Below are 8,597 nucleotides of genomic sequence, written 5' to 3'. Positions count from 1 at the left end.
ACTCCTTCATTGAATGGCTCAAGATATTTTCTTACTTTGGTTGATGATCATAGTAGATGTACTTGGGTTTATTTAATGAAACATAAATCTGATGCTTCTTCCTAAATTCAAACCTTCTTTCAAATGATTCTCAATCAATTCAAGGTGTCCATTAAGGTGATTAGGAGTGATAATGGCCTTGAATTTGCTCTTTCTTCATTTTATGCTTCCAATGGTATTTTACACCAGCTGTCTTGTGTTAAGACACCTTAACAAAATGCTATTGTTGAAAGAAAACATCAGCATTTGTTGAATGTTGCTAGGGCCTTAAGGTTTCCTTCAAATTTACCTTTAATATTCTGGGGGGATTGTGTTCTTACAGCCACATATCTTATTGACACTGTTGTACCTCTTGATTTGGACTCTTTTCCACCTGTTATTGCTGTTCCACCTGAACCTCCTACTCTTGCTACTCCTTTACCTGATTTACCTGTTGTTAGAAGCTCCAATAGGTCTCATAAACCTCCCTCATATCTTCATGATTAGCATGCAATTTAGCTTCCACATACATTCCTGATCATCACTGCAATTTGGATTCGACTTCCCTCATACCTTCCCATGATTCCATTCCCTTGACAATCTAGGTATTCTTTATCCACTTTCCTCTACTCTCTCATATTCTAAGTTGTCTAATGCACATAGAGCCTTTTTCATTGCCTTGTCTATTGCCAAGGAACCCATTTCATATGCTGAAGCTTTGCCTGATCCCTTGTGGCAAGCTGCCATGAAGGCTGAGATTGATGCTCTTCAGGCTAATCAGACTTGGGTCATGACCAAACTGCCTCCTGGTAAAGTGTCTATTGGGTGCAAGTGGGTGTACAAAATTAAGCTTAAAGCTGATGGCTCCATTGAGAGGTACAAGGCTAGACTTGTTGATAAGGGCTTTACTCAAACTAAGGGAATTGATTTTTATGAAATCTTCTTTCCAGTGGTAAAGTTTGTGACTGTTAGAACTCTTTTGGCTGTGGCTGCTGTGTATGGTTGGCATCTATCCCAATTGGATGTCAATAATGCTTTCTTGCATGGGGATTTGAATGAGGAGGTATATATGGTTCTTCCTCCTGGATTTGGCAGCAAAGGGGAGGTGTGCAAACTCACAAAGTCCCTTTATGGCTTGAAGCAGGCAAGCAGGCAGTGGTTTGCCAAACTCTCATCCACTCTTCTTGATCATGGTTTTCTTCAATCTAAATTAGATTATTCTGTCTTCACTAAGGTCAGCAAGGGTTCAATTCTCATCTTGCTAGTCTATATGGATGATATTCTGATAGCTGGCAATAATGTGGAGGTAGTCAATGCTTTCAAGGTTTTCCTAGATGACAAGTTCAAGCTCAAGGATCTTGGTACCTTGAAGTATTTCTTAGGCCTTGAGGTTGCAAGGACTGAGAAAGGCATCAGTTTGTGTCAAAGGAAATTCACTTTAGAGTTGCTTTCTGATATAGGTCTACTAGCAAGTAAACCTGCTAATGTGCCTATGGATCAATCAACCAAGTTTAGGAGCTCAATGGGAGAGGATGTTCGAGATCCATCTTTATATAGAAGAATTATAGGCAAGCTGTTTTATTTGACTCTGACAGGCCTGATATCTGCTACTTAGTGCATAAATTGAGTCAGTTTATGAGTTCTCCTAAAATTCCACATCTACAAGCAGCCTATAAAGTGCTTAAGTATCTAAAGAAGACACTAGGACAGGGCTTATTTCTATTTGCAAGTCCTGAATTGAGACTCAAAGCCTACTGTGATGCTAATTGGGTAGCTTGTCCAGACACCAGAAGATTAGTTTCAGGGTTCTGTATCTTTCTTGGTGATTCTCTCATATCCTGGAAATGTAAATAGCAACAAGTGGTGTCCAGATCATCAGCAGAATCAGAATATCGAGCAATGGCTATTGTAACAAGTGAGGTTGTTTAGTTGTTAGCCTTGCTTAAAACTTTTGGTTTAGATCACAATCTGCCAGCCTCTTTGTACTTTGATAGTAAGGCAACTTTATACATTGCTGCAAATCCAGTATTCCATGAACGAACAAAACATATAAAGGTTGACTGCCATTTTATTCAAAACAAGATTCAAGATGGAGTGATTAAGACATTCCATGTTCCTAGTAGACACTAGATTGCGGATTTCTTCACAAAGGCACTTGGATGCAAACAATTTTACTTCCTTCTGTCCAAGATGAACTTGTTCAACATTTATGGTTCATCTTGAGGGGGAGTATTGAGTGATTGTATATGTTGTACATATCAGTGATTGTACCTGTTGTAGTTTTGTACATGTAGGAGTAAACAATAGTAGCATAGCATAGTTAGTGATAAACGGTTTTCGTTTATATTGTATAGGTTAATGAGTTAGTTACAGGTCCACTCCACATGTACAGTTTGTATTGGATAGTTGGTTAGTCATCTTTCTGTTTCTTTTTTCCGCCTTTGTTCTCACTATATAAAGATTAGAGTATGATAAGTTTATTCAATGAATTCATTTTACAAGTTTCATATCGTTCTATCTCTCTCTGTGTGTTTACATTCCTCCATTGATGAACCTTCGAAGCTTGTATGTGATTCAATATCTTGAGTGTTATGAAGATCAGACTACTACTGCTCAAGAAGTTAATTAGGTTTTGGAATCTCAATTGCATCTTGACACCAAGTTGATGAATTGATAAATAAGCTCGATTTATCGAGATTCGTGTTGGCAAAATCCTATAGTTCAAAAGAGGTCGTTAGAGAAAATTCAATAATTGGCCAAGCCATGTTTAAACTTTATATACTCACTGTTACTGGCATGGCCTATACAAATAGAGAATAGTTATCTGCTGATATGTAGTTAAACAAACGTAACTCCCAAGCAAAAAGATTGGATTGTAGCCTGTCCTTGTGGTCCGTGGTATCATACATACTTTTATCAAATACGTGGTGTGCGTTTGCCCAGCACTGAAGCTGCCGTTTGAGTTTTTTTTGGTTGTTCTCATGACACTATTTATGAACCAGCACAAAAATGTATGAATAGTATTTGTAAACAGTATTTTACTTTTAAAAAATATTTTATTACCATATTTTCAATAAAAATTTTTAATTTTCAACAAGTAAACCGTATAAAACAGAGCCGTGGTATCATAATTCGTAACTCAAGACACTTTTGAAGGACGATAAGGTAACAGATATGACCCCCGTGGTTTGTTGGGTCAATGGCATCATCCTTTCTGCTTTGGGGGACAGTACTATACATTGCTTCTCTGGCTATGTCTCATGACTCTCTTTTTTTTCTTTTTTCTTTTTTTCCTCTGACAATATAACTGCAAATTAATTAAAGTACATAGACCTTTTTAAGGACCTTTTAAATTTAAAAGTAAGTTTGGCAAAAATACAGTTCTAAAAAAACAAAGAGTAAACTTTGAAAAGAGTTGTACATAAATTATAAAACTGAATAAACAGCAACAGAGTGTTACCAAAAAATAACATGTCTATCTTTTATCTTATATAAAATTATTTAATGGGTTGATACATTCATCATGTGATATTGCATAATATTGGATTCATCTTTTGCGTAAAATTTAAATTTATTATATTCATTTCATAATGATTGTTTTTGTTATCAAGCTAAAAATATTAATTAGTTTTAGTGCATGCACGATTGGATATAATTCAAGGACAAAGACTCTAGTAGCATGAGTTAACTGAAACTCAGAATTTAATACAGAGGATTGAACCTTCACTGTCTAGCCTATAAAACAGTTCACTGCAAGGTTGCATTGGGATGGGACTGATTGAGTTTTACCAAATTCTGAGCCCTAGCCAACATGTGTGGCACATAGAGACAGCCTTAATTAGGAGTAGGCAGTCCTATCCTATCCCAACATGCACGGCAGAGGAGAAGTGAGAGAGAGTTATTGCGTTTCAAGAGAAATGGGGAGTAGTCAAGAAAGATGACAGAAAAAGCATATGACAGAGAGTGAAGTTGTGGCAGCTAAAGTTACTCTAGACTCTAGAGTGTAGTAATATACGGGAGCAAAGCATGGGTTCACGGTAATTCTTCTCACATGATCTCCCAAGCCTATTGTGAGTAGTGTTTGCCATGAAAGGATGTAAGAAAAAAAATGGGACACGGCTTATCTTCAGAGCCTATCAAAGTCTCTTTTCATACGACAATGCATTGTCGTAGTTGTCATATGATGAGCACGAGGCCGAGCATTCTCAATGTACCTCTAGCTAGCTCTCCTGTATATATCTCTTCTTTGATGAAAATTTTACTTGGTTTTTGGAAATGTAGCACAAGTGCACAACTGATTAATGAAGTTCCATTCACTTGGTTTGGCTCTCCATGTCATTATGTAGGCTTGAACGTGTTAGGAAGTACCATTCATTTTTTGATATATTATTATGGCTGAATCACCGAGTCAACAAAAACAGGAAGAAGCTTATATATTGGAAAGTCGGGTTGAAAATTAATAGTTTAACCAGCCCAACTCACTTGAAAATTAATATCATATTTGTGCGGTTAGGGTGAAATAAAGTGGATTAGACAGTTTGATTGGATTGAGCAGGTTGTTGCATAAGCCTACATATGATTAATTTTATCTTGGGTCTTTTATTTTTATCCTTTCCAAACTTTTGGGATTTTATACTTATTTTTTACCATTAATTTTAGTTAGTTATAGAGGTTAGTTTTCTTTGTAAGCTAACCTATTATTTATTTATTTCTATTATCTGAACAAGTCAGCAGCTTATTTAACACACCATAAAAACACTTTTCAAATATCACTTTTCAAATATTACTTTCTCGATTGGAACACTTTCCCAACACTGTTATTAATTGCTTTCTCAATCAAAATATTGTGCATAGTTCTTTTCTTCTTCTCAAAGTGTTCTTGCCCTCCCATATTTTTTCCACTCTTACCCTATGATGTCCCAATTTGATTGATTGTGTGATGTGTGTGGATGTGTGATGAGTCTCACATCGAGTATTTACTGGGTTTAACTGGGCTTTATTAACAACTGTAAGGAGTCTCAATTGTGACTAGTTCTTTTGAGGTATACCGCAGATGTGATTAGCGCTTTTCCTTGAGTCGTTACATATGGTATCAGAGCCGGCCCGATAATCCCATGTGGGCTCAGAGACACTACCCCACAAAGTGGGCCCTAACGAGGACGTTAGGAATTTAAGTGGGAGAGATTGTGATGCCCCAATTTGATTGATTGGGTGATGTGTGTGGGTGTGTGATGAGTCCAATAGGCATTTTGCTTGATGAGTAAAAGGAAAGACACTATTAGAACACTGTTTTTGTTTGGCCTGAGAATTGATTTGCACCAAAGTTTTACTCTAACTGGTATGAATAAGAACAACACTTTCGTGTGATTCTATAGCACTTTGTGATTGTTCTTTAACCAATTTCTATATATTGTTCTTGTTATTGACTATTCAAATTACACTTGTTTTGATCAAAAGTTTTGTTTATTCACTAAAATATTTCCAACAACCTACACTGAAATGAGATCGTTTGTGTTTGTGCATATGTGTAAGTTACACATTTATTTAGTGATTTTTTATAAGATGTATCTAGTGAATTTTGAACGGATAAATTACTCACGCGTCTAGTAGGTTTTAAATGCAAGACTCAAGAGGTTATTATTCAGCTCACTCTCATGAGAGGAGAAAATGCCATTTGGATTAGAGTTCATTAGCAATATTGATGTTTATTTATTTTTTCTTCTTCTTCGATTGCTCCCATCATATTATAGTTTTTTTTTTTTAATATTTTTTATTTTAAAAATCTAGGATTTATTGATAAAAAGGTAGGGAGTTAATTGGGCCGTTCATGACTTAATACAACCAGTTAAAAAGGCCTACAGCTGATAAATGGATATATGGTCGTTTAACTCGACAGGTTTTTCGTTATACGACCATTAATAGCTTAATATGCTCATTGAGTATGGGTCCAACGTTTTAGTTGCAGAGGTTGCAGCTTGGGCTTAAAAGGTGGGTTTTTTTCTTTCATTTTCAGGCCCAGAGTGGTTTACTTTAGAATTTGGATAGGAATAAAGAATTCAATCGCATTCATGGCCCAGTGGCCTCATCTTTATTTTCAGATCAGCTTGGCCCAGAAACGGTATAGACAAAATAAGAATTACGATGTGCCTATGTGGGCTGTAGCCCAAGATTAAGTCCTGGACCTAGCTCAACACTAAGGCTCGAGAGTGGCTAGTTGCTTTGTAAAAATAGGTCCTTTTTTTCACTTTGTTTGGGCTTATTGTTATATAATTAATCCGCTCATCAGAGAGCCTATGCTTTAATTCACACACGCAGGAATGCTTTGTTTTGTTTTGGTTTTTTTCTCCCCAAATATCTTAATTTTAATGAGAATTCTAAACTAATATAATATACAAAATGCGATGAACGATTCAATCTTTTTATTTTTTATTTTTTTTGAGAATCATGAACGATTCAATCTGAATGAGTATATATAAACCATTATGATGATTTCTTTACATGTTTGATTAAATAATAGGGAACTATCATATTATAGTTATTTTCCCTTATTTATTATTGACATGGAAATAAAATAATTAATATGGATAATTCATCACTATTATCTTTTATTATTATGGAGAAAAACCAAACATAAGATTGATCTCAAATTGTTGTGAAAATCTATGAAAGATTGATGCATTATAAAATTTTAGGTGATTTGAATGATGACTGATGATAGTAGTTGGGTTGATTCTTAGCGTGCGTTTGCCTAAGAATTATGAGGCGTTTTGCGTTTTTTGGCTGGGTTCCATGGCACTGTTCACGACCCAGCCAAACTTCGAAAAACGCGCATAAGCAAGTCAACTGTGGATCCCACGGCACTATTCATAGTTTAAAAATTATTTTGCTACAGTGTTTTCAGCAAAAAGTTTTTAATTTTCAGCAAAATAAACGGTATCCAAATAGATCCTTAATACTACTTGTATGAACTAGTTTTTTGCTAATTAAAAATCTAACTTTTTGTGTCCACAATTTTTTTGAATGACCTAATCCAACTATCATGGAACATATGTTGGGGACTCAAATCTTACCTATGAATAATCGATACTGCTGAATGATCTCCAACTTGTGCATTCCAGGTCTAATAACCCAAATGTTATTTTTAGACCCTTTCATTTGCTATTTCATCAGTATTGAATTGATATCCTTAATTTTTCTTTCCATCAGACATCTTTTACCAAATTCATCTCGTTCATTGATCAACTAAGCTGCATGGAGTGAGACTGATATCAAGTTGATCACACTCGTTCATCATGCCGAATGTTGATTGTATGCACTTGTTTGTTTTTGTTAACAATGGAACAAATTGATAAAACTTGTTTCCAATGCAAATCAGGATTGGTATTTGACCATATAGAATTCAATTGCTGGAATGTATGCCTCCTTAAGCTACGAACAATTGTATTGATGGATTAAAGAGTGTTGATAACTCAATCAAGTGTAACGTGAAACAATCTTATAGTTTATTACTAAATTACTTGCAGGAATTTCTACATGGAGCCTCAATTTTGTTCTACCTGCACCATTAACTATGCTAGTTCAGTATTGGCATCAATTCTTTCTATCTCTCATGTGTCTTCCAACCCAGTTTGAGGCTCCATATGTTTAAATTTTGCATGATCTCCAATTCCCACCTTGCTATTCATCTTCATAGAGTTCAATGCTGGCGAGACCTGTCTTTGTGTTTTGGGTATTCATCAACTTAAGCACTGTTGGATGTAAAACTATGTAAAATGCTCTACAGAAATCTCTTCTAGACATTGTGTTAGCATTACTTGTGAAACTTAGGCTTTGGAAAGCCTGGACATATTATACCAAATTGCACTATAAAACCATTACTAATCTTCATCCGCTGAAATGATCTCCACTGCATTAGTTCTTCTTATGTTTCTCTTCACAATAACTCTATCCTTATTAATATGCATAATTGCAAATTCTTAACCTGTAAATATGGAAAAAAAAGATCCAACCATTACATAATAAGAAAGCAAGATGCAAATGAATGACAGGGCATATTTGGGGCAACCAAAACAAATTCAGAGTAAGCATTCAATTGAACGAGTTAGAGAGAAAGTCCTAAACCTGATATACAATCGCTTGTGAGCAGAATTGTACCTGTTTAGGGACACTTATAAACATGATGAAGATGACGAGGTATGGTCTAGGGACTAGGAACAGAAGAATTGCTACCTGGTATGCCAGGCTTTTATGGTTGTGTAACTTATGTTTATTGTATACTATGTTGTAAATTGCTGTTGACTTATAATGTTAAGCCATGGAACTTCAACTTCTATTTCTTCAGATTATAAGCACTTTATTTGTTTATTTATTTTTTAGATATTTTACTGGAACACCTGCTAACTCAAGAGTGGTGTCCTGAAAACTTAAAAAACAAGGCATTATGATTATAGACTTACTAGAGAGTGATACTCCAAGTGCTTTTTTTTTTAGATCTTTTACTGGAACACCTGCTAACTCAAAAGTAGTGTCCTGAAAACTTACAAAACAAGGCATTATGATTATAGACTTACTAGAGAGTG

The 8,597-nt window shown here is 35.3% G+C and overlaps 1 long non-coding RNA gene across 2 annotated transcripts; it reads right to left on the bottom strand.

Annotated features, from left to right (window-relative positions):
* Positions 1–7,432: 7,432 nt before the first annotated feature.
* Positions 7,433–8,317, bottom strand: LOC126713463 (uncharacterized). Of its 2 annotated transcripts, none has more exons than XR_007651349.1 (2): positions 8,173–8,317; positions 7,433–7,999 (listed from the first exon to the last, which is right to left on the bottom strand). It is a non-coding gene; the product is annotated as an uncharacterized LOC126713463 (long non-coding RNA). The 2 variants fall into 2 exon arrangements; XR_007651350.1 differs by having other exon boundaries at positions 8,140–8,301.
* Between the last annotated feature and the right edge of the window lie 280 nt (positions 8,318–8,597).

This window comes from Quercus robur, chromosome 1, assembly GCF_932294415.1.
Source record: "Quercus robur chromosome 1, dhQueRobu3.1, whole genome shotgun sequence".
NCBI lineage: Eukaryota > Viridiplantae > Streptophyta > Magnoliopsida > Fagales > Fagaceae > Quercus > Quercus robur.
This window is presented reverse-complemented; position numbering and strand designations above follow the sequence as displayed.